Source organism: Zalophus californianus, chromosome 16 (genome assembly GCF_009762305.2).
Source record: "Zalophus californianus isolate mZalCal1 chromosome 16, mZalCal1.pri.v2, whole genome shotgun sequence".
Taxonomy (NCBI): domain Eukaryota; kingdom Metazoa; phylum Chordata; class Mammalia; order Carnivora; family Otariidae; genus Zalophus; species Zalophus californianus.
In genome coordinates this window covers 45,008,444-45,033,652 of record NC_045610.1, presented here as the reverse complement: position 1 = coordinate 45,033,652, position 25,209 = coordinate 45,008,444, and the positions used below count along the sequence as shown (strand labels likewise).

General features: G+C 55.6%; 1 protein-coding gene across 1 annotated transcript in view; it reads right to left on the bottom strand.

The window, feature by feature from the left end:
• The window catches only part of WNT3 (Wnt family member 3), a 48,237-nt gene that overhangs the window by 10,934 nt on the left and 12,094 nt on the right, over positions 1-25,209 (bottom strand). The gene's annotated exons all lie outside the window — the stretch shown is intronic.

Below are 25,209 nucleotides of genomic sequence, written 5' to 3'. Positions count from 1 at the left end.
GCAATACGCTGCCCCTTGAAGGGCAGACCTCTGGGTCCAGCCAGTCATGGTGGCATGTCGGACGTGAGCGTGGGGACCCACAGAAACCTCTTGCGGGGGCACTTGGGGGCCATGCAATACCATGAAAAAAACCCCTGGACTGGAAAGGTGGATTTGGGGGGCCCAGGTTAAGTCCCTCCTAGGCTCTGGGCCAGTTGCCCTGATGGGCCCTGAAGCAGTTGGGCTGGACAATCTTCTAGGGAGTCTAAGTGTCCGGGGTCACACAGAGACTCCAGTGACCCATGGGAAATAACCCAAACCTAAAGCGAGGGAGGCGGCAGGAGTTGGCTTGACCCCAGTCCCATCTCAGATGAAGTAGAGAAGCAGAGAAGCCCCAGTCCCAGCGGGGAACTCGTATGTACACGTGTGCCTGAGGTTTGCGCGCACGCGCACACACACACTGCCCATGGCAGTGTCCCTGAGCCTCCTCCCCAGGACGCTGCCTGCCCAGCCAATAGCCCCCCAGCGCCTCCTCGGGGAACTGGTGGCTTCTACTAGGCCCTACGTCTTTTGTCCTCCAGGCCCTCCATGACCATCTTGGCAGCTTCCTAGAAGTTTCTAGAGTGCCGTCTTCCCTCTCACCAGAGACTGGAGCTTGGCTTTGTGTCAATGACAAGTGTAGCTCAGTGTCAGGAGGGAGAAGATCCCAGCTCATACTCTCCCAGCCAACACTCATGACCTTAGTCAAGTCACCTTACTCTTCTAACCCTCATTTCTCAATCAATCTCCTGTCAACCTCTCAGCTTTTATAAAGAGTCAACAGAAGGGAAGGTCTTGTGGGGAGCGAGGAACAAGAGTTTAAAATACTAGAAAGCCAAGGTGCTGTTCTTCCCCTCTCTCCCCCAGGACAAGAACAGCAGGGATGACATTTTGCGGGAGGAACTGAGAAAATGATCTGTGGGTCTCAGCGGACTCGAAGGCCAGTAGCAATCAGCCTTGTGATCAGGGACAGTGTGAGCTGGAAGAAGGGTTGCATGGGGGTCCATCTCCTCCCCCTTCACATCCAGCACTGACCCAAGGCTCCATCCAGTCTGGCAGTGACCTCAGTCGAGTCCCCCACACAAAATCATGACAGAAGCCTTGGGAAGAGGGACCAGAAGACCCCAAATGCAGATCGGGAAAACACACACACGTGCACACACACACGTGCAGGCTTCCTGGACTAGACATAGGACTGAACTAAACGTCTGCCACTTGTCAGCTCTTATTCCGCGCCGGCTGCTTTACCTGTGGCATTTCTGATCACTTCTCCAAGGTTGGAGAACATCACTACCCCCCACATGAGGAAGCCGAGGTTTAGGAAGTAAGTTAGCTTGCTCAAGGCTTTTTGATGCCAGGCCTGTGGCAGAGCACAGCATGCTCACCGGCCTGAGCCTTTTCCTTGGGTTTGCTTCGTGGAATCCTTATTCCAACGGTATGACACAGAAGGGCCTTTACAGTGGCCCTGTTTTTGGGTGGCGCAGCCTTGTATACTGAGCACCCAGCCCAGACCACAGAGCTGCTAAGGAGTTGCTCATTGGATCCCAGGCCATCTGACTCCAGAGCCTGGGGGCCAAACCACTGTGCCACCTGCCTTCTGGGCAATGCCCGCTTGGGGCCTGAGGCAGGGGGCTGGCGTGAGGGGCTGGCCGTAGGCCTGGCCCATCTGTGCCCTGAGCCTCACCGCGGATCCCATGAGTGGAACAGAGTGGGTCAGCCCAGAGCTCCCTGATGGGCACATGGCACGCAGCCCCTGATGGGGCCCTGCAGCCTGTTCTCCCCTGCTCCCACCCTGGTTACGGTTATAAACAGCTTATCACGAGAATAATGATATTCAAATATCTATCACTGATTATATGCAGTTCTAAGCACTCATGTCTCTTGCCTTGTGTAATCCTCGTTGCAGCAAGTCTATGAGGTAGGAACTTCATTTATCATCATTATCCCATTTCCTAGACTAGGAAACTGAGGCCAGGAAGCTAAGTAACCCGCCCCAGTCTGCAGGACTGCACAGTGCCAGAGTTGAGCCTCCCTCCCTGTTCAGGCTGCCTCCCCATGGGCTCTTTTCTTTTTTTTTAAGATTTGTAATTATTTATTTGAGAGAAAGAGAGCACAGGTGGGGAGGAGAGGGAGAAGTAGACTCCCCACTGAGCAGGGAGCCTGACATGGGGCTCGGTCTCAAGACCCTGGGATCATGACCTGAGCCGAAGGCAGATGCTCAACCGACTGAGCCCCCCAGGCGTCCCTCCCCACGTGCTCTTAACCCGCACCTGCAGCCCTGCCCTGCCCTGCCCTGCCCGCCGCCCCAGCAGCTCTACAATCCCTGCAGCGGGAGCCGGGCCCAGGGCTCGGGGTGGAGAGAGTGCAGCGCCAAGCGAGCGGGCGGCGCAGGAGCAAGGCTCCCCTGGGAAGAAGCCCAGGCCTTCCCCACTTCCTCCTCTGACATTTAGGACCTGAAGCCCCAGATGAAGAGAACAATTGGAGAGGGGAGCTGAGACCCAGTAGGGGGGCTTCTGCCACCCCCGGAACCACACCTTGATTTGGTCTGAATGGGGTGGTGATTCCTGGCCACCTCCCCATGCCCTGGTCTGGCCCTGCCTGTCCCAGAGCAGCATGGGAAGATCTGGCAGCCACTTCCCAGCCTCAGAGTCCCTCCCCTTTGGCCAGAGCCCGTCTCCCCAGTGTCCCCATCACAGGCACCTTGGTCCATGCCCGGGTCCGGAGGTGTGGACTGCCCCTGTGGTGGCCACGCTTGCCATCAGCTTGGCCACCTGCCCCCACGACACACTCTGATCTGGGCCAGTCTGCCCCACAGTCACTTCTGGCACCAGGGACGCTGGCCTATGTTCCCATGTCACCCCCCCATTATTGGTCTGCTCACCAGCCAAGGCCCCGAGTGCCCCAAGGCTCCAGCCTCCTTTTGCCCAGAGATGGGCATCCTCCATCACTTTCCTCCTTCCTAGCTCTCTCCTAGCCCCTCAGCAGGCCCAGGCCCCCTCAAGCTAAGCTGAGTCCCGGACTAGAATTAGAACCTATGAGAGGAGCCCTAAGAGAATGCGAAGCCCGTTTACACAGATGAAAAAGCGAACGGCCCAAAGAGAGAGGTGGCTTGCCCACGGCTGCACAGCCAGAACCGCGGAGCCTGGCCGGGCCGCTCACCACAGCAGAGAAGGGACGCCGAGGAGTGGGGATGCCCCCGCTGGCTCTTCATTTCCACTTGGTGACACCGCTTCCCGTCCCCACCCTCCAAAGGGGCTCCCGCTCCCTGGTTTCACCAGCTCCCTTGCCCGGGGTCCAAGGTGGGCCTCCGCAGCCCGGCAGAACCCCCGAGCCCTGGGCACCGGCCTGCCGCAGAGGTCAGAGTTGCTCCTCAAACTTCCCCCAGCAGGGAGAGGCCTCGTTCCCTGCCCCGCCTCTGAAGGACACCAAGTCCTTCCTGCTGGACGACTGTGGTCTCTCCGCCAGCCCAAGCACATTCTGTCTTGCCCTCCGCGGTCACGTGCAATGCCAGCCGTCACGACGGCACCCGTTTCTTCCGCACGTCTGTGCCCGGCACGTCACATACATCACCTCATTAGATCTTCACAACAGCTCCGGGGGGGGGGGGCGGGTGGTGGTGGGCATTGCCGCCCCCATTTTACAGAGGGGGAAACCGAGGCTGAGAGAAGCTGGGCAAGTTACACAGGGAAGTGGCTGAGCTAGAATTCCACGCTGGTTTTGTCGGACTCCGAGTATGACGCCCTCTGAAAACAACTCTGCGCCGCAGAGATGATGAGCTTTTTTTTTTTTCTTTCAAAGATTTTTTTTTATTTATTTGAGAGAGAGCGAGAGAGCAGGAACAGGAGCAGAGGGAGAAGCGGGCTCCCCACTACGGGGCTCGATCCCAGGACCCCGAGATCATGACCTGAGCCGAAGGCAGATGCTTCACTGACTGAGCCCCCCAGGCGCCCCCAGAAATGATGAGTTCTTTCCCTTCTGGCCAAACCCGGGCTCCTCCCTGCTGCCCAGGGGCCAACCCAGTGTGTACCCCAGAGCCAGGCTGCCCGGTGCAGACCCAGCTCTGCTGTTTCCTAACTACTGATCTCAAACAATTCACTCAGCCTTTCCCTGCCTCAGTTTCCTCACCTGTAAAATAGACATAAGAGGAAGGAATGATAAAAAGCACCAAGCACATAGGAAGCCCTGTATTTAGGGGCTGTCCCCAGCACTTTGTCCCCTGTCCTGTCAGCAAACTCCTGCCTCCTGCCCTCCCATTCCTGACTTGATAGAACACGTCAGAATTTCCAGAACCCCTTCCCATCCATTACTGGGAAGGATGCCTTGGATCAGAGCAAAGTCGGCCCCTTCCCTGGCAGCTCAGTCCTAACTGAGGTGGCTGGATGCGGACATTTGTGACCTGGCTCAGTGTTAAAGGTAACCCAAAGGGCAAGGGCAGGGGGACATTACCAGAATGCTCCATTCAAGGGTTTCAGCTCAGATCTGGACATCCTGCTGGTCATGGGCAAGTCCCCCTGGGGATGGGGGCGATGGGCTGGGGATGGGGCTAATGATGCCTTGGCCATGGGATTGATTGCTGCGGGATAGCTGCCCTCCCCCACACGTGGCCTGGCACCCCTGACCCCGAGCCTCCTCCCCACACAGTGCTCAGGACTGAAATTCCACCGCCACAGATGCATCAATTTCACCCACAGCTCCTTGTCCCCACTATGAAGCGCATGCTCCCCTGGGGGGGGGGGGTCACACAGTGAGCCTCATTCTCCTTCATTCTTCCTCCCAGAGTACAAGGAGCTCGGGGTGCTCTGCCCGCCCGCCACCTCTCACCCCTCCACACCTCTGTGCAGACTAAGCCCCCTCTGCCCGGAGAGCCTGTCTGCTGCCAGCCCCGGGCAAACATCTTACCCTGTCCTCAAGACAGGACTCCTGGAGGGCGCCTGGGTGGCTCAGATGGTTAAGTCTTTGCTTAAGTCTTGACTCAGGTCATCATCCCAGGGTCCAGGAATCGAGCCCCGCCTCAGGCTCCTTGCCCAACGGGAGGGAGCTGCTTCTCCCTCCCTCCGTCTGCCCCTCTCTCCACCTATCCCTCTGCTCGCTCTTGCTCTCAAAAAAAAAAAAAAAAAAAAATCTTAAAAAAAAAAAAAAGGACTCCTGGGTCGCCTCCTTTCTAAAGACTTCCACGGACTCCCAGACAGAAGTAACCTCTCCTGCCTCTGTGTCTTTCCTGCATCCTAGTCAAACCTTCTTATCTCCACGTGCTGGACTCATTTGTTTCCAGTTTGGTCTGGCTGTGGGAGTGCGAGTTCCCTGAGGATAGAGGGTGCGCCTCCTCCCGTTTCCCCAACACTTTGCTCCACACCAGACACACACACACACACGCGCGGGCACAGTCGGTCTACTGAAAGGCCAGGCACGTGATAGGTAGGAATGAAGGAACCACTCCTTCCCCAAAAGGCCAGTCTGATCCCCCCTGTCTTGCAGCTCCTTAGCCTCACTCCCCAGGAATGCAGGCATCCGGAGGCTTCGCCTCCACACAGGACAAGACTCCTCGGTTCCGCTGAGGAAGTCCCTACGGTTAGGACCTCAGACAACAGCCAGGCTCCCAAGGGAGGTAGGGACCCCGCCTGGCACCGGCAGCTGGTGAGGGGGAGGGCGAAGGGCACCGCCAGGCCTTCCCAGCTGGGCAGGGGCTATTTATACCCAGCTCCTGGCCTGGCCCTGCCCGAGGGCCCTGCCACCCTACCCTGAGGACAGCTCATCCTCCACCCCAACCACCCACTGCCCAGCTGGGCTGAGGACAGACACAGACAGCCGGGCAGATGGGCAGCAGGGGCCAGCAAGCAACAGGCTGCTCGTGGGGCCCTCGATGTTGACCTCTCAGAGTGAAATTCCCTCCCCAAGGAGGCCGGGCTTCAGTATGTGCACGGCCTTGGGGGACTCCCGCTGCTCCCTGGTTCTTGGCCTCCCCCCTCCCCTGCCCCGACAACACCTCTGTCTCCAGAGGGCCGGAGGTGGGCTCGCGCCGCGAGCTAGGGCAGAGGTAAAACGTCTAACCGCAGAATGCAGGCCAGCCTAGATGCTAACTTGACTTAAACATCTATCACAACGGCGGGACACTAACAGGTGTCCTGTGTAAGGTGTCCCGGTGGGTGACGCTGGCACTGTCGACCCCCAGGTTCTGCCACCCCCCCCCCCCAAGCATAATAGGATTTTAGAGACGGAGGGGCCTCGGGAGGCATCCAGTTCCAGGTGTTTTGTATGTGTTAGCCATTTTTTCCCAGATGGAATCATACACAACCCCCACCCCACCATACATAAAACCAAGAAAAAGAGGGGCCCGTTCCTCTTTTAAAGCCACACAGAGAATTACCACATGATCCAGAAATTCCAGTCCCAGCTACGTGCCCAGGAGAGGTGAAAGCAGGCGCGCAAAGAGACGCCGGGCCGTCGGTGTCATGATGGCCATCTTCACCACAGCCAACAGGTGGGCACCCCAAGTGTCCATCCGATGCATGCACAACAGAATGTGGCCTATCCATGGAATGAAGGAATGAAGGAAGGAATGAAGTTCGGACACCAGCTACGACATGGATGAACCTTGACAACGTGATGCTGAGTGAAAAAAGCCAGTCGGGAAGGGACACCTATTGTAGGACCCCCCTTACGTGAGGCACCCAGAATAGGCAAATTGCTCGTGACAGAAAGTAGAGTAGAGGTTACCAGAGGCTGGGGAATGGGAGGGAAGGTAGTGCTTTGTGAGTATAGTTCCTGCCCCCACCACGGCCGCTCTGCAGGATGGAACCTGAGAACCACAGGTCTAGTCTAATCCCTTCCTTCTCCAGTTGGGACGACTGAGGCTTGGAGAGGGTCCCAAGCTACACAGTCACATATAGAAGATGGGCGGGGACACAGCCGCAGGAAAGTCTCCCCTTCTCCTCCTTCCGGTCTCAGGTGGGCTCCATGGCCAAACCTCCCCTACTTGTGCCTTTCTTGGAGTCAGGAAGGTCCTCACCTTGCCCCAGGGCAAGCCTCAGTATCTCTGCCAGCCCCAGACAGGGCACCCGCCATGGGTGTTGAGAGGGAGGGAAGGAGACAGAAACCACTTGCCCGGCGGTCATCTGTGTCTCTCTCTCCTCCAGAGTGACCACCATGTTTCCAGAAGCCCTACAATAATCCAGGGCTTGCTGGCTCCTGGGCAGTACTAGACAGGTGCCCTCCCTGCTCCTGGGTCCAGTGGGGCCCCACCCTGGCCTGGGCTTCTCTCCAGAAGGAGAAGGGAAGCCTTGAAAATGGACAGGAAGTCCAAGAGCCAAGTGCTGGTTTGGGAACATAAGGCAGGCTACTACCTTTCCATCGAGGTCAAGAGGCCCTTCAGGGCTGACGGACAGCATGAGGGGAGGCTGATGAGTTCAGTGGCCCATACGGAGTGGGGCAGGCCAGGGACGGACGCATCCAACTCCTGGAATGACATGAGCTATAACCCAGAATGGCAAGGCCATCCCTGCTCCTGATGTGGGAGGCCCCGGTGAGGACGCTCCGCTCACCCTGGTGCCTTGGCCGGGAGCTTGTGACAGAGCAAGACAGACCTAACTCAAGGTTCACAAGTCACATCTCTCCTGGCCCAGCCACTGATCCTCCCTGGAGCATGTGTGGACCCCATGGGTGCTGAGCATGAATTCAACCCCGCACCCATCTCAGTGCAGGTCAAGGCTAGGGAGTCACTTCTGAGTGCAAAGGGGCTCCTGAGCTCCCTCCATCCGCAGAGCAGGCCTAGAGACACCACAAGGGATGCCTTTCATCAAGGAGGGGCCATCTGGTTCTCGTGGGCCTCCAGCAGCCTCGGAAGCACCCTCGTTTACGTATAGGACGGGAAGGGGATGGGGAGGGTAGAAAGGGTCCATGCACTGAGCTGGGACCCGGAATCAATGAAGAAACAACTATAAGGGCTTCTGAGCTCATGGAGGCCCAGGCCTCCCGCTGGGCTCCCCAAGTTGACTTAGTCCCAGCCAGCCAGGCAGCCGAGGGCCCCGGGAGGGCAATGGCAATGAGGAATGGATGGAGGTGCCCACCCGGGGGAGAGCAGGTTAAAGTCTTCCTTTGGTAAACAGATTCATTCCCCGCCTAGTCACTCAACAGGCATTTGAGCGATGACTTGGAATCAGGCAGAGTGCCAGGTGCTGGGGACACGGAGAGGCCTTAGCCACACCCACGGAGCGCCCAGACCAGGACACATCTGTCAGTTACGGAGCCACAGCATTTTTCCAGCACCTACTAGGTCTGGGTGCCGGGGGTGCCGCCAACAAGGGACAGAGCGTCCCAAGGCCCTTGTAACCGACAACCCAAGTTACCACCACGCCAGAGAGCGCACGGTCGGGGCCGAGAGCTGCAGGAAGGCAGAGGCGAGAGGGTCCCAGCCAGTGGTGATCGTGAAGGCATGGCTGGGGCTCCCTCGGGAGGCGCTGGGGTGGCAGGGAAGCCCCAGGCACAAGGGGGGAGATGGAACTGCAGCTGTTCTAGCCCCCGCTGGAGCCCAGAAGCTGTACAAAGGAGCCAGGAGGAGAAAGGGGCCCTGAGTGCCAAGCTTTATCCAGGCAACCTGGGCAGCCACTAGAGGCTCCTGAACTGGGCTTTGGAAATATTAGTCTATTAGACAAAATCTAACTGCAAAATGGGGCCCTGGGGGGTGGGCACTAGTGACCCACGGCTGGGAAAGGGAGGCTGGTGTGACAGTTGATGCTAAGGAGAGCGTCAGGCTTGGCTGCACGTTACAACCCCTGGGGGGCACGTTTCTTGGGTCTGGGGTGAACCCCTTGTGTGGCTGGGGCTGGGTACCACCCGTCTGGGCTAGCAGGGCCTGTGGCAGCAGGTCTCAGGAGAGAGGCATTAGGAGCAGAGAGGAAGCGGTGAATAAGGATGGTCACAGGGGCCACAGGAAGAAGGAGGAGAGCATGACGGAGGTTTTAAGCCAGGATGATCAGGAAGATGGATATGATGTCAACAAAGAAAGGGAACTTAAGAGGTGAAGCAGGTTTGGGAACAAAGACAGTTTGTGGGGCCGATGAGACCTCCAGGCACCTGAGTCCAGATAGTGCTGAGAAAGAGCCTGGAGATTCAGATTTGGGGATCCGTGGTGGACCTAATAGTTGAATGACACTTGAGGCCTCCCCGGTGGGCACACAGTAAAGGGTGAGACAACCTGGGAGCCTCATGGTGTGGGTGCTGGACGCCATGTGCCAAGGGAGGAGCCCCAGGAATGCGGGGCACTTCTGGGAGGGAGGGCACCAGCACGGGGGTGGGGACATCATATCAGACGGACCTCACACTTCAGGCCAGGAAATGGGGAGGGCTGTCCCAAAACCCCGCAGGAGGCAGCTCAGTTGGGCCTCACTCAGCCAACATAGGCACCAAGCGCCCACGGCCGGCTTCTGTTTCCCGGTATATCTGATGAGGTCCTCGCGGAGGCGCGGCGAACGTACTTGGACTGAGTGGGTCACCACACCCTTCCTTTGCTCTGGTCTTTCCCGCTTCCACTCTTGTCCCCACCCTCGTCCCTGGGTGAGAGGTCTGAACACACACTAAACCATCAAGCCATCCCATCCGCACCCCCTCATCCTCCGATGGGGCCCCTCCCTGTGCACATGGGGGGCACCTCCCAGCCTTGCCCCTTCTCCTCCTACCTGGGAGCCACAAAGGTAGCCCTTCCCTCTCACCCTGGGGCACCCTTTGGTTGGCTCAGCTGAAATCTGGGCCTTTGGACTTCGGTCAGCCTTTTCTGGACCTAGCACCCTGTAGTGTGCGCCCAAGGTCACCGCAAGTGTGGCGGGAACAGGAAGATGGGAGACTGGGAGTGAACGTGAGGGAAAGTGCGTATTCCAGGCCAACTGTCTACACCACTACAGATGGGAAACCTACACATCCTCCAAACACGAAGCCAAAGTAAAGAGCCATCCCCCCCCCCCCCCCACTGGGCAGCACTGAGGACTCGCCACGAGAGCCCAAGAAGGCTCTGCCTCCCTTCCTCTCTCTCCCCAAACTCTCCAACACAACTTGCTGGCCCTACTGGCCAAGTGGTCACGTCTACATTCGGTGAGTGACTTTGACCACTGCCGTCTGCCTGCCGCCTTCTAGAGGTCCCCTTGCAGGGCCAAGTGGGGCCCTCCGAGGAGGTGCGCTGAGACCGCCTGAGAGCTCAGAGGGGCCACAGCTCTGGGTGAGCGTGGAAGGAAGAGAAGGGGTGGGTGGTGGACACTCCAAGCCAAGGGATCAAAGACTGAGTCCCCGTCAGAGGGGGGAGGCGGAGGTGCTGGCCCCGAGCTCCATCCGCCATCCCGTCCCGGAGCCCTGTGGGATGTTTCTCTGGGGAGAAGAGGGCGGGTGGGAGGGGAAGGCGGGCCAGCCTCAGCTGGAATGTTACAGCTTCTGTTCTCCAAAGCAGCTCCCGGAGCGCCTGGCCTGTGGCTCCCGGCTGATCTGATAAGATGTGACAAGGCGGCCTGAAAAATGTTGAAACCTGTAAAATGTTTAAACCTGTTTTTTGGTTGTGTTGTGAGCACGAGGGTTTTATTTATTTATTTTTTTTCCCCTCAATTTCATAGGAAAGTGGAGTTGATCAGAGTGGAGACGGGGAGGAAGGTGGGAGAAAGGGAGGGTCCCCTTCAGCCAAATTGAGAGGCAGGGCTCAGAGCAGGATGGTCAGACCTGGGGAGGCGGAAAGGTGCGTGAGAAATGGGAAGATGAAGGGAGGAAGGGCCTGACGGCAGTTGGGGGGTAGCAGGGGAGAAGGCGAGGGGAATGGAGGCGGGGAGCTGGTGGCCTGTTGGCAGCTCCAGCGCGGGTCTCCTCGGGGCTGTGTCCTCCCTCAGCACCCCGAGGGGACGCAGTGAGCTGAGGGTACCCTCCTTCAGGCAGGTACCGGCCCAGGAAGACTCGCCGTGGGGCACCGAGGTGCCTAAGCCCAGGTGGGTATCCAGAGAGAAGTGAAAGGGGTCCAGGCCCACGGCCTCGCCCCTAGACTCCCCGAGGTTCTCCCGAAAGTCACCAAGACCACAGGCAGACGAATGCTCACGGGGCACCAGAGGGGGAAGCCGCTCCCAGGTCCACTTGCTTTGCGGAGCAGTTCAGGGCTCACGGCTGAGCCCTGATGATCCCATACTTGTTCGGTGGCAATCCTGCTCCTTCCCAGGTGAAGCTGCAGCCCAACCTCTGCTCTCAGACACACAAGGGGTTGCCATGCTCTCTGCAGATGAGGTGACTGAGGCCCAAAGACGTTAAATGACTAGCCTAGGGTCACAACACCCCCGCCTACCAGTTTTGGGTGGCCCTCTGAAAGTTCCCTCAGTGGGTCCTGTCTTTCCCACCGGAGAGACAAAGCATTCCAGAAACCATGGTGGGACCAGGGGTCTCTGGGTGCTCACTGGTACAAGGTAGATGCTTAATAAAGGCCTGCTGAATAAAAGTGTCTGCCCGAGGAGGTTCTCCTGCTGGTTCTTTGGCTAGTTGGGGGAAGTGGGGAGGGGCACAAGATGCCCGAGGAAGGCTTCAGAAGCATTCTGTAAAGAGCCACACACGTTCATTCTTCTGTTACGCACGGACGGTACCAGGCCGTAGAATGTTGAAGCTGGGTGGGGTCTTGGGCTAATTCATTAGTCCACTCCCTCAGGGGAAACTAAGGCCCAGAGACGCAGGGTGACTTGTTCAGGGTTCCTCCACTGGTTGGAGGTAGCGCAGGGCTCATCCCAGGCCCTGTGACCCTAACCAGACCTCGGTCTCCCTCACACTGTGCAGGCCCTTCTCAAAGCCCCCCGTCCAAGGGCGGGGGCTTCGCTCAGTACACGGGCACCCCGTGCCTGGCGTGCGTAAGCCGTAGGCTCCATCTTCCTCAGAGGTCCCCGCCCTGGAGCACGACAGACATCCCCACAGGTGCCCGCGGGAATAGCACAGCGTGAGGGTGGAAACCTCCATCTTCAAAGGGGTCACCTTTGAGCTGGGCCTTGCAGATGAGTTCAGCTTGGACACCCGTGACTCCCGGATCTTGGCCATTTGTTTCTTCTGCCTCCCCTTCCACCAACCAGAAGTCTGATTTAAACTTTTCCTGAACCACGTTTGCACCTCTAGCGCATTTCAGCCCGGGGACACTTCTCCCCTTCCCCTCTCCTCCAGTCCCTGAGTTATATAAGGCAGGGGTCAGCCTCCCATTTTCCAGATGGGGAAATGAGGGCCCTACAGGGTTAGGTTGCTTGTTCTGAGGAGCCACCATGTCTGCTGGTCCCCAGGCCAGGATTTTTCTGGGTTCGCACACTCCTTTACCCTTCAAGCCAGTTCCAGTAAAAGACAAGACAGAGCCTGCCTAGCCCTCTTGTTCACTTTGGACTTCTATTCAGCCATCAGGGTTTGATTTTAAAACCCCCTTCTTAATGGTCCAGTTTGAACTGCTCCCTCTGGATATTTCCCAGTTCTTATATATACCCGAGGGGAGCCTTAAACACAACCCACTGAATTGTCCATTGACTCTGTTTCTCCACTAAAACCGAGTTTTTTGAGAGGATGAATTACTTCACTCATTTTTGTACGAAGGGCAGAGTGTCTGGTTCCCCCCAGGCACCCGGAGCGCTCCACCTGACTAGCCCAGACATTCTCCTCACCTCCTCAGCTCCGGCAGGCCACCAGCAGGCCAAGCTGAGGGCAGGGGGTGGCCCTACTGGCTCTCTGGGCCTTATTACGCAGCTGCGGTCTCTACCATCCAGAAATCCTTTGTTTGACTCCTAGGAAGAGGCCCAGGAGGGACCACGGAAAGGAGAACCACTTGGCTGGGAATTCCTCCTCACAGCAGCCCTCCTTGCTCCTCTGCAAGCCATGGGCTTGGTGTGTATCTTCATTCAACAAACATGTATGCCGGGCCAAGACCTGTGCCGGGTGCTGGGAGCACGGAGAAGTGGTGGGGGGCACCTCTGGTCTTGCAAGAACTCCCAGCTGAGCCAGGGAGCTGCCCCCGGAAGCCCCACGCTCCTCCCCTGCTGGGGCCCAGATGCCCACCCACCCTGCCTCACCCCCGATAGCACTGATCACACACTGGCGAAGGCTGGGCTCTCGAGGTCTTCACCACCTTCCAGAGGACGGGGGACAAACTTTTATCAGCTGGCTGCGGCTAGTCTGGGGTACAGACCGTGGCACTACGGCGCCCAGATTGCTGGCGGTGGTTTTGAAAAATACAGACACCTGGGACCCACAGCCAGCCCTGCTGAATCAGACTTTCTGGGGAGGAGTCCAGAAAACTGGATCATTAAAAACCTCCCCCAGAGCGTGACAAGAGCGCGGTATGAAATGATGCAACGTGAGGTACCTGGCCTCCCGTAGGAAGTTCTCTGGTCAAAGAGGTTTAACCTGAATCTCCCCAGGCTTTGAGAACTGTCAGCTGCCAGGAAGCACGAAGGACAGAGGAACAAACCAAATGACACGACGGGGAAGCAACTAGACGAATTAAGAATGTGGGACAGTACACAGAGCTACAGGACTAAACTTCCCAGAAGCTCCTGTCATTTTAAAAAAGCGTGTGTGCTGGGGGGGGGGGGTTGCTTGAGATTAAAATAAACTTAAAGAGACATAACAATCAAATAATTGGAGCCTAGTTTGAAAATCCTAGCCACGAAGGCATTGTGAGGATAACTGGGGAAGTCCGAATCATTAGGAATCATGATTAGGGACGTTTGGGCGACTCAGTCGGTTAAGCGTCTGCCTGGGATGGAGCCCCACGACGGGCTCCCTGCTCAGCAGAGAGCCTGCTTCTCGCTCTGTCCCTCACCCTACTCATGCTCTCTCTCTCGCTCTCAAATAAATAAATGAAATTTTTTTTAAAAAGGATTCATTAATTTTGTTAAGTGGGATAATGGTATATGGTCATAGGGGTTATCCTTATATTTTGGAAATACAACGGTGAAAAAGAGTCATGATGACTATCCATACTTTGAAATGGTGCAGCAGAACAAACCAAGCCAAACTGGGGGCGGAGGTAGTTGGGGGGGGGGGCGGTAAGGGGTAGGGCAACTATGGCAAAATGTGACTAGGAGGTGTGCATATGTGTGCTCCTTGTACTATTTTTTTCTGTTTTTCGGATTCACAATTTTCTTTTCTTTTTTTTTAATTTTTTTAATTTTTAATTTTTTATTTATTTGAGAGAGAGAGAGAATGAGAGCACGAGAGGGAAGAGGGTCAGAGGGAGAAGCAGACCCCCCGCTGAGCAGGGAGCCCGACGCCGGACTGGGTCCCGGGACTCCAGGATCATGACCTGAGCCGAAGGCAGTCGCTTAACCAACTGAGCCACCCAGGCGCCCCGGATTCACAATTTTCATAATAAAACTTGGAAGGAACAATAACAATAAAAACTCCCACCACATCGGGACTTCTGGCCACAACTGCACAGGGCACAGGGCTGGGCGGGGCGTTGCCGGCGGCGGCGGGGGGGGGGGGGGGGGGGCGGGGGGGGGGGCGGGCGGGTAGACAGGGGCCTGGGATGGGGGCGGTGCTGCGCAGCCACTGGGCTCTGGGGTGGGGGGGGGGCGCCACTCGCTCCTTGGCGTTCAAGGTGGGTATTTCCACCTCATTCCCAGGAGCGCGTCCTGGGCGCCGGGTCCTCCCACGGCTCCGAGCACGCGCAGGTGGAACAGCCCTGCGCTGCACCTGGACTTGCCCACTCCGTTTAGGGAGGCTCTACGCAAGTTCAAAGCGGTGGCTGCCCCTCCCTCTCGTCCCATTCCCCATCTGCAGGCGAAGCAGCCAGAGCGAGCCTCAGCATCTTCCTCTGCGCCCCCCCAAACCCACCAGCCCTGAGTGCTGCCGCCAGGTCCTTACGCTCCCTCCCTCTGGGCTTTCTGCTCAAGGGCTCCTTGCCGCAGGCGTTAGCCTGGGTTTTGCAAACATCTATTCAGCACCTGTTAAGAGCTGTATTTCGGGGGCCACCACAGACCTCTGCAGGACCTCTTTAAACGTTCCAGCACTCAGAGGGGTGGGTCACTGCTTCTCAACCCTGGCTGCGTGTCAGATGGCCCCGGGGGGTGCTGACAGCGGCTGGTGCCTGGGCCCCACCGCCAGAGAAACAGATTGAACAGGTCCGGGTGCCCCCGCTCCTCTGTGCCATCCCACGCGAAGGGGAAGAGGCAGGGTGCAGACTGTCCTAGGTCACAGACAAGGCTCAGAGCCCGCCCAGGGTGGTGGTGGGAAGGGGTGCTCCCCCTCCCTCCCTGCTATCCATCCTCAGGGGCCCCACCTCTTGCTCCCAGAATTAGTCCCTTCTTTCCAGCCACAGGTGTTGCCTGCCTTCCTCTAGTGAAAGGAGCCCTCCCTCAACCTCCCTCTCCTGGGCTCTCAACCAATCTCCTCTTCACAGCGAAGGGGGCAAACCTTATTTGGCCCAGCAGCAGCACCTCAGTCAAAAGTGTTTGGGTGGGCCTGGCCACTGACACACACACACACACTTGGGTCTAAACCACTGGCCGGCCGGCCACCACGCTCAGATTTTATGTACCTTACAAAACACACGCTATAATGTACGCGGCAAAAAGACAAGATACGAAGTCTATTTGAAGAGAAATCACTTCCCCCTACAGCCTAATGCTTTTATCTGGTGACCCCCTTCCAAGCTTTCGGTCCCCCTGTCCTCTGGTGTCTCCTGCTCTCACTTCCCCTCCTTCCTGATTCTCGACTTACTTTTCTCCGCCTTGCCGTGGTGTGAATGGTGTGAGCCAGGCGAACCTCCTCTGCAGAGGTGCAGGACACCAACAAACACTCCTGGGGTTCAAGGTCCTAAGGCCTTCTCCCAGCGGGGGTCCATGCCTTCCTGGGTTCATGCCCACAGCTATATAGTCTAGGACTTCGAGTTCCCCACTCATCTCTCCCTGGAAATGCTTTTTCTCGACAAGTCCATGGGTAGAGGTCTTACTCCCCTCCTCTGGGTCTGTCCTCACCTCCTGCCGCCGCGTCACCCCTGCTCACTGCCTACACCCTGCCATCCCCCCAGACCACGCGCAACCCCACGCAAGTGCCGGCGCCACGGGAAATTTCGGTATTCTCAGTCTGCTGTTCTAGTCACATTCGTGACAAAAGTAGGAATTTCTTCCAGGAAGAAACACGCGTAAGGCAGAAAAGATAAAATCACACATCACACTCACACACATGCACACACATGCACACACTCACACACACATAGCAAACATGTAAAGTAAAAAAAAAGGTCTCTACAAATAGGATGTGTGTGTGTAACGTGCCTTCGGCATGCGTGGAAAATGTCAAAGCATCATTTCATCAAAAATGAAATAAATGAAATAAAGGGGGATGCCTTATCCCGGTGTATACCCAATGGTAGAAAGAGAATGCAGGGTGTATTTATTGGGGTCGAGAGTGCCTAATGAGGTCATGAGGAAATAATTTACTGAATTCTGTAAGTAAGGTAGTGAGGCAACCAAATTTACCCTGGCGCTCCGCGTGGTGATGAGGATGAATAATGACAGCTCACGTTTATGGAGCCCGGCTCGTGCCAGGAGCCACGGAAAAACACGTTACGTGGAATATATCTTTTCATTTGCCAAAGAACTCTCTGAGGTTATAATTTTCCCCCTTTGACAGGTGACAAACACGGGTTCAGAGACGCTGAGCACGCTTGTCTGGGGTCGCACCACTAGGAAATGGTGCCACCAAGATGCCTAATAAAGCAGTGAAGGGGACACATTTCTTGGGACAGAGTCTGCAGGGAGCTGGAAGAGGAGGGGAAGGAAAGACTCAGGTCGAGCCGGCCACTCAGGCTACTCTCGGGATTTACAGGGCTGTAAACTTAAACGCGGAGGCCTCTGCCTATTGATCTTTTTCCTTTTGAATGTTGTCATGGATCTTCCACACTCGAGGTCTACTTGTCTGTATCCCGGAAAGGGCTAGCCTGACACTCAAAGCGTTCCCCCCCCTCCCCCGCCGTGGGGAGGAGACCTCTATCTGAGGGCTGGAGGGATGTGTGTGTGAGACGGGACATATGAATTCAGGACCTCTCCCAGGAGGCATCCAAGAGGGCTCAGGGTAGATGACACACGTTCCAGCACCTTCCAGTTTGCAAAGCATTTTCCCCACACAAGGAACTTGGTTAATTCTCTCAAGAGTCCTGAGAGAAACACACGGTCTCCACTTGACAAATAAGGAAGCTGAGCCTCAGACAGGGGACCAGTGAGTGAAGGTAGGTTTGACCAAATGCTGTGCTGTTGCTAGTCTGCTACTCTTGTCTAGATCCCACCCTCTGGTGACAACCAGATCATTCGAGCAGAATGCATTTATTTGGCACCCACTGTGTGCTCTACACTCAACTGGGCACAGGACACCATCATGGCCCTTAACCCAGAGGAGGGTACAATCTAATGAGTAGGCCACATGCACAAGAGCAGAGGACGTGAGCAAGGAGACCAGCCGGCTTACAAATCGTTCTGGTGGAGATGGGGGGCCAAGTGAAGGAGAGGACACGGGGTGGCACTGGGGGACAGGTAATCCCCAGGACTTCAGAGGGGTATGCTCCGAGGTGGATTTTGATGCCCTGAGAGAGAAGGATGAGGAACGGCACTTTTGGGACGTTGGTGTGACTCAAAAACACCAAAACCCAAGGAGCAAAGAGGGAAGGAGTCAGGGCCTGAGGTCCCAGCTGATGAGTTTAGATCCTGTAGGCAGTGAAGTGGGGACCGGGGCTGTTCCCCCCGAAAGAAGCGTGTCAGAGCTGGAAGGAATTTGGGGGGGGGTCTGTCTGGCACAAAACAGAGGCCCAGAGGAGGCAGTAAGACCCAGTGTTCACACCCTCCGGCTCTGTAGCCCCAGTTTGGGAGTTCAGCTGGGATCCCATGGGGCTGAGGAGCCAAAGAACTCAACCAACCACAGGTAGGGGTTCTTCCACGTCTTCACAGAATTCTGGTTCTCTTCTGTTCACAGAACACACTGTGCCACCATGGAGAAGAGAAACATCCAAATTTAACACCTTACCCGATTCTCAACACTAGTCAAGCTTTTGATAGACCCATCAGTCCATAGATTCCTGGGAATTCCCTCATCTTTCCAGGCTGGAAAATTCGCAGCCCCCCTTCTCTCAGTCTCTCTGCCAGCCTTGCCGGCTGCTCCCACTCATGGGTGCCTTTGCCTCATGACAGTTGATGGGAAATCTCTCTATTTACCTCACCCCCATCCCTCTGAGCCGCCATTTTGGTCCTCGTGGCCTCTCCTCAGGGGCTGAGAGAGTAGCTGCTCCTCTGCCTGGAATGCAGCCCCCAACCTTCTCTTCTCCAAGATGAACAGCCTGTGGCGTGTGCATCTTAAACCTCCTACAGTCACGTCCCCGAATTGGCCCTTCCCTCAAGCCCCCCACATCTCACTTCTGTGGTATGGCCAGACCAGGGACGATGCTGGAATAAAGCCCTGGCCACCGTGGAGAAAAGAGGACCGTCAACCCCCTGACTCCTGGGGCCCTCCTCTTAAGTGGAGAAGAATGGAGTCAGCCTACAGGGCCTGAGAAGGCCAGCTGGCGCGTGTGGAAAGGGATTCCAGCATGTTCACCTCAGAAAGTCCGGGATGCCCCCCCCGCCCCAAGTCTGATGCCCTCTTATAACCATCTGTTTCACCTGGATAACCTGCTCGGATAAAAGCGACCACAGATGTCCCGCCTGCAAATATTTCCTGGGCTCACACAGGGCCCCGGGCACAGTGCCATGGGCGGCGATACCAAGCCGACTTCCAGGCTCTCTGCCGGTTCTGCAGCGTTGCTGATTCACAGGTGATTTTTCTCCTGTGCATTCGCAGAGTCCTGCCTCAATAGCTCTGTGTTCCTGGGTCTACCACGAAGGTGATGGCAATCCCCAGGCCTCTCCAAGAACTCATTCTCACCCACTTATACTCTGTCTTGGGTACACCATGCACTTAAAATCCCCCCATACGGTGCCATGGATTGCCACCTTTGGGGGAAGGACAGAGGATAAAAAAGCTGATCAGGTGCTCAGTGGGGTCACTGTAGGTGAGGAGGGAGAGGAGCTGCCCAGTCTCCGGGTCCGCTTGGGAGGACTCCACTTCCTGATTGGAAAACTATAACTGTCCACTCCTTCAAAGAGACTGGAGGGAGGAGTTGTTGAGACAATGTGGGTAAATCGGTCTCATGACTGTCCCTGGCACAAGGAACGGTGGTCCCTCTTGTTACGAGTGCCAGCAGTGGCCAACCCGTTCTCCGCGCCAGGCATGTCTCATGTGCTTCCCGCGTATGATTAACTCACCAAGTCCCCTAACAACCTTGTAAGGAAGGTACTACGATCATCACCCCCCTTTGGATAGGGAGACTGAAGGTGCGGAGATTACCCGGGTAGTTACAGACGCATTTACCCTGGCTCCAGAGCCTGCAGGCTTAACCACAGTGTTCTAGATCCCTCGGGAAGGAGTCAGAGGAGAGACGCCATTCAGGAACCAGGGACTGTGTACCCACTTATGGGAATATGGAGAGGTGAGCGTGACGTGGTCCCTGCAAGACAGATGCCTGAGAAGAAAATCACCGGCGCCTAATGAGGGACAGTGATTCACTCCACTGTGGAGAGGGTCTGACGCAGCCCCAGGGTACCAGGGCCAGGCCATTTTCAACTGCTTCCCAGAAGAGGGGATCTAAGTGGATGACCAAACGAATGACTGATTTTCATTCATTCATTCATTCATTCATTCATGAAAGTGTGTATTCATTCCATTCAAGCCCCTCTGCAACAGGATGCTCGGGACTGAACTAGTTCACAAAGGATGATTTTTAAAAGTCAGAGGAGGGGGCGCCTGGCTGGCTCAGTCGGAAGAATGTGCGACGCTTAATCTTGGCGCCGTGAGTTTGAGCCCCACGTCGGGTATAGAGATTACTAAAATAAATAAATAAAAAAACTTTAAAATGAAATAAAAAATCAAAAGTCAGAGGAATCACAGCCTGACTGCTGAGAATAAGACCACAAGGACACAGTGACCTATGAAAGGAGCGGGAGAATCCTCTAGATCACATTTTCCAAATAGGTAATGGCTGTTATTGGGGGAGGAAGGGCTGCCAAGTTAAATACTTTGGGGACACAAACCAAACAAATGAAGACCAGGGTCATCCCTGCAGGGCTGCCCTTGCTAATATGCTAATGAATGTTAATACGCTGACGAGCACCATAAACACCAAGAGGCTGGAAGTAGCAGGCGGCACTTCTCAAACTCCATTGACCCCAGAAGCCCTACTCAGCAGGATTATTTGGGACTGGTGTAAGAAGCGCATCCACCCACCTACCAAGTCCTGCTCTGGCCCCAGTGCGCGCAGGAGAGCCAGGAGCAACGCAGGTAGGCTGGGAAAGTGCCCAGGAAGATGACAGTTCTGAGCTGGATTTTGAAAACTCCTGGGAAGGTTATGGGCAGGTGAAGGAGGGATGGGAAAGAGTTTTCCAGTCGGGGAAGGGATCCTAAGACCCCTTTATCTTTATAGTAAAAGCCCAAGGAAGTGAGGAGTCTCCCTGGGGGGTGGGGAGGGAGGGTGGGCAAGGCCAAGCTTGTGAGGACAGAGATTCCAGAAGGACACAGCTGCCCCATCTGGTTTCCCAGGCGTGCTGAGGAGCTCACAGCGTTTCTTTCAGAAGGAAGGAACCCCAGCATTTGGATCAAGATTTAGGGGAAAGGGTCACCTTCTGGTCTTCCCTGATGTGGCACCTGGGAGATGTTACTGCTGTTGCTCAGGCAGGAGAGGGCCGGGGAGACATGCACCCTTGGTCTGGGGAGGGGGGCTGCCGGGGTGGGACTCCCTGGGAGGAGTGGCATTGTTTCTGGAAAGTGGGCAGGGGTCCACAGCCCAGGAGGGTGCATCTGAGGAGCAGAAAGGAGGAGAGGTGGTGCAGATGGAGAGGTGAGGCAGAGAAGAAAAGTTTTCATCAGCCAGTTTGCCCCCGTCACCAAATGCTAGGGATGCCCTCTGGCCCTTAGGCAAAGAATGTGAGGAGTGTGAAGGACTGAAAGCCAAAGTCGAGGATTTCCACCAGACACCCCAGCCATGGGCCATATGTTCTTCCAAATGCACGTCTTATGTGTCGACATGAACACCTGGGTCCCTGCCCTGCCTCCGCTTCGCCCAGCACTCGGACCTTAAAAACAGCCCCATCTCTGCAAATGAAGACCACAGATCCCATTTTGTAGCTGCCAGATTGAGAAAGATGAAGTCAGTCGATTCCAAGTGTCAGCGAAGGTGTAGAGCAGAGATGAGAGTGGAAATGGGCACCACTTAACTTTGAAAAGCTTGGGGTCAACTCGCAAAGGGGAATGTTCACACACCCTGCAATAGGCACACCCAGGAGCTCCTGTCCCCCGTGTGCGCCCTGAGACACTGGTACATCGGCAGGAGCTGGAGTTGGCAAGTGTGGTACATTCGCTCGATTGGCTATTACACAGCTGTGAGAATGAAAGAGCTCCAGTAATACCCAACAACATAGCTTGAAATTTAGAAACATAATGTAGAGGGAGCAAAGACCACATTCAGCGTAACACCATTTTTATAATGGTTAAAAATAAGCAAAATAAAATTTATATTGTCTAGGCATTCTTAGCTGGGAAAACTGTATTTTATTTTATTTAGATTTACTTAGAGAGAGAGAGAGAAAGAGAGAGAGACACTGAAAGGGCAAGCATCTAAGCCATTAACTAGGGCCCTATGAAACCTACACAGACCAGTCCTTGGAACCCCAGTAAAAACAGACAGCTTCCACATTTGATTTATCCTTCCCTTCCAAAGAGCTGGAGGCCTTTGTGAGTATTTTGGCTGAATAGCGCACCAGGACATCACCCACTTCTTTCTTCAAACAGGATAATTAGTTGGGACCAAACAACATAAAGCATATGGTTTTCCCTGAGTGTGGCCTTTTCTGTTTTGGAAGGAAATCAGATCTTTTTGTTGTACAAATCCTGGCCTGGGATAATTTTATAACCCTTGCTACATTGGAATGACCTTCAGAACATCCTTGACTTACTCGGTACTCACCTTTAACTCAGTTCCTGTGTGTTGTTTCATTTCATCCTCAAGGGACGCCTGGGTGGCTCAGTCAGATAAGCCTCTGTTCAGGTCATGATTCCAGGGTCCTGGGATCGAGCCCCACATTGGGCTCCCTATTCAGCAGGGAGTCTGCTTCTCCCTCTCCCTCTGCTCCTCCCCGCCCCCACCCCCCCGCCGACTCATGCTCTCTCTCTCAAATAAATAAAATATCTAAAAAAAAAAAAAAAAACTGCCCTGAGATCAGAATTTTTACCCCCATTTTTCAGATGAACAAACTGAGATTCAGATATTTTTAAGAAACTACCCAAAGTTCCAGAACTATTAAGTAGCACATCTGAGATTCACACTACGGCAGATCTGACCCCTCTTTCTGGAACACTAGGCTGCCCTTCAGCACAGAGACTTAGAAGCTCAGAGCTGGACCCTCTGAGGCATCACACAGTGAGGGAAAACCCTGTCCCAGAGAGTGGGAACCAGCTGAGCCTGGATGTGCGGTTCCTTGGGAAGGAGCCTGGTTCATCAGCCAACCCACCACCATAATTACCAGTTGTGCTCTTGCGTTATTCAGGGCGATATGTAAGGCTCACTGGAGAGATGAGGCCATCTAAGGGGACTCCTGCTCTCAAAGGGCTGACTCTCTAGTTGGGAAGGCTGGACAGATGCACATGAAGAGCTAACAAAGAACCCAAGAAGATACGTGACAAGTGCCCGCAGCTCTTCCCAGGAGGACCTCATGGAGGCTATAAGCATCCGGCTGGGGCTGAAAGACTTCTCAGCAGTGTCCCTTCATCCCATGACTCGTCTTAAAGGCCCCTCTGTGTGCCCCCCGCTATGCTTGGAGACGTGGATACAAAGCTGACCAGGGACTGGTCCTGCCCGAAGGGGGCTCCCGGGCTAGTCCATGAAAGCGCTCCCACCGGAAGGGGCTGAGCAGGGGCCGGTGCCCAGGGAAGGCTACACAGAGAACATGTCACCTGAACTGGGCCTCAAAGACCACACACAAGTTTATAGGGGTCATTCCAAGGGAAGGCAAGGGCAAGCACAGAGGTCTGGAGATAGGAGGTAGTCAAAGAACAACAGAGACCATAAAACAAGATTAAGGACAGCAACATGTGTGGACACCAGAGCCTATAAGAAGTCTCACACCTGTTATGTCCTTTACTCCTTAGAGTGGCCCGTGTCTTACAGAGAAAACGGAGACTCGGAGAGTTCGGGTCATCCAGGTACCAAAGGCAGAACCATCCAGAGCCCAGGACTGCTGTTTCCCAAGCCCCCGCTCTTCCCCATGCAGGGAAGAGTAGGTCCTGGGGAGGAGGCGGGAGTAGGCCACAAGCTAGGGCGGGGAGTTGGGGCAGGGCTGGGCTGCACAGGGCATCACGGGCCACGCCAGGGAGGAGGGAACCGCAGAGCTGCCCCACTGCATGTCTTCTAATCGGGCCATTTAAAAATGACAAATCCCACCACACAGGGAGGAACTTTGAGGCCGAGGATGGGCAAGACAATGTTCCAGCTTAACAAGCAGGGACTTGAAGGTGCGAGGTGACCCCAGCCCGTGAAGGAGCTAGAAGCGTAGGTAACCTGCTAAGGGAGAGATGGAAGACACGGCAAAGTCGGAGAAAGCAAGCCTTCTTCCAGATTCGGTGCTGGTGTGGCCCTGGGCGAGCCCCGTTTCCTGCCCAAGTGCTGGGGCCCAGCTGGGGCGTTCACAGGGCCTGGGTGAGAAGACAAGCAGAGACTCATCTACCACTGCCCGACGCGTAAAGGTTTCCGGGCAGGGTAACAAACTTAAACAGGGTATGTCCCAGTCAACCCAGGGAGCTATACACTTTGATCTTAGGTACTTTCTTATATGTATGCTTCAATAATAAATTAAAAAGTCATTCTCTCTTCCTTGCTCACCCCCTGAGAGGCTGGGTTCTCCACAGAGGTTTATGCTAGAAAAGTGATATCGGAGTGGGGCGGGGGGCGCCTGGCTGGCTCAGTGGGAAAAGCGTACAACTCTTGATCTCGGGGTTGTGAGTTCAAGCCCCACGTTGGGTGTAGAGATTACCCAGTCTCCTGTATGCCTTTAACCACCTCACTCTCCCTCTTCTGATGATCTCTCTCTCCAGCTTCTCTAGGTCCTTTTGCAAGTGCAAAAAATAAGTAATTTTTTTAAAGATTTTATTTATTTATTTGAGAGAGAGAATGAGATAGAGAGAGAGAGCATGAGAGGGGGGAGGGTCAGAGGGAGAAGCAGACTCCCCGCCGAGCAGGGAGCCCGATGTGGGACTCGATCCCAGGACTCCAGGATCACGACCTGAGCCGAAGGTAGTCGCTTAACCAACTGAGCCACCCAGGCACCCTTAAATAAGTAATTTTTTAAAAAAGAAAGAACAGTGACAAGGGGAGAGCCAGCCCCCAGCCTGCTGTCTGCCCATCCCTGTTCCATCCCATACTGGACACCCCAATGGAACCTCCAGGCTCCATCCACAACCCCTGCAAATGACCGCCCCTGACTACCTCTTGGGCCCAGGGGCACCCACACCGGCAGCATGACCCGCCCTGACGGGATAAAACCCAGACAGAGGTCTGCACAGCCCAGAAGCAGGCTCACAGCCATTTGGGCAAGAAACTCCAGGGGCTTGAGGACCCAGAGCATAGGCTGAGGCCTGGGGAGTGTGCGCTCTGGGTGGGTATGACCGCTGGGACCCTGGACCCAATGCCCTGCAGCCTTAAGACCCGCAGAGTGGAGCCCTCTAAGTGGAAGGGTCTGGCAGGACCCCTGCTCCCTGGTCTCAAAGCAGTTCTGTGGGTCACGGCACTTGCAAAAGGACCTAGAGAAGCTGGAGAGAGAGATCATCAGAAGAGGGAGAGTGAGGTGGTTAAAGGCATGCAGGAGACTGGGTCATCAGGGGAGGATGGTTCTGGAGAAGGGAAGACTCAGGGAGAAATGTACCCCTGAACTGGAGGTGAACTGGAAATCCACAGTGAAGCTCATGTCCCCAAGAGGACAAACCAGAGAGTCTGGGCTTGGACTGAGTCAGGAAAGACTGCAGTCAGACCTAAGAAGGAACTTCCCGGCCGACAGGATGTACTGTGGTGTCACTGGCAGGCCTGGCTTCGGGCAGTTTGGGCTGTGGTGGCCCCTCCTGGGCTGGCCAACTGTGCGGCGTTGGGCA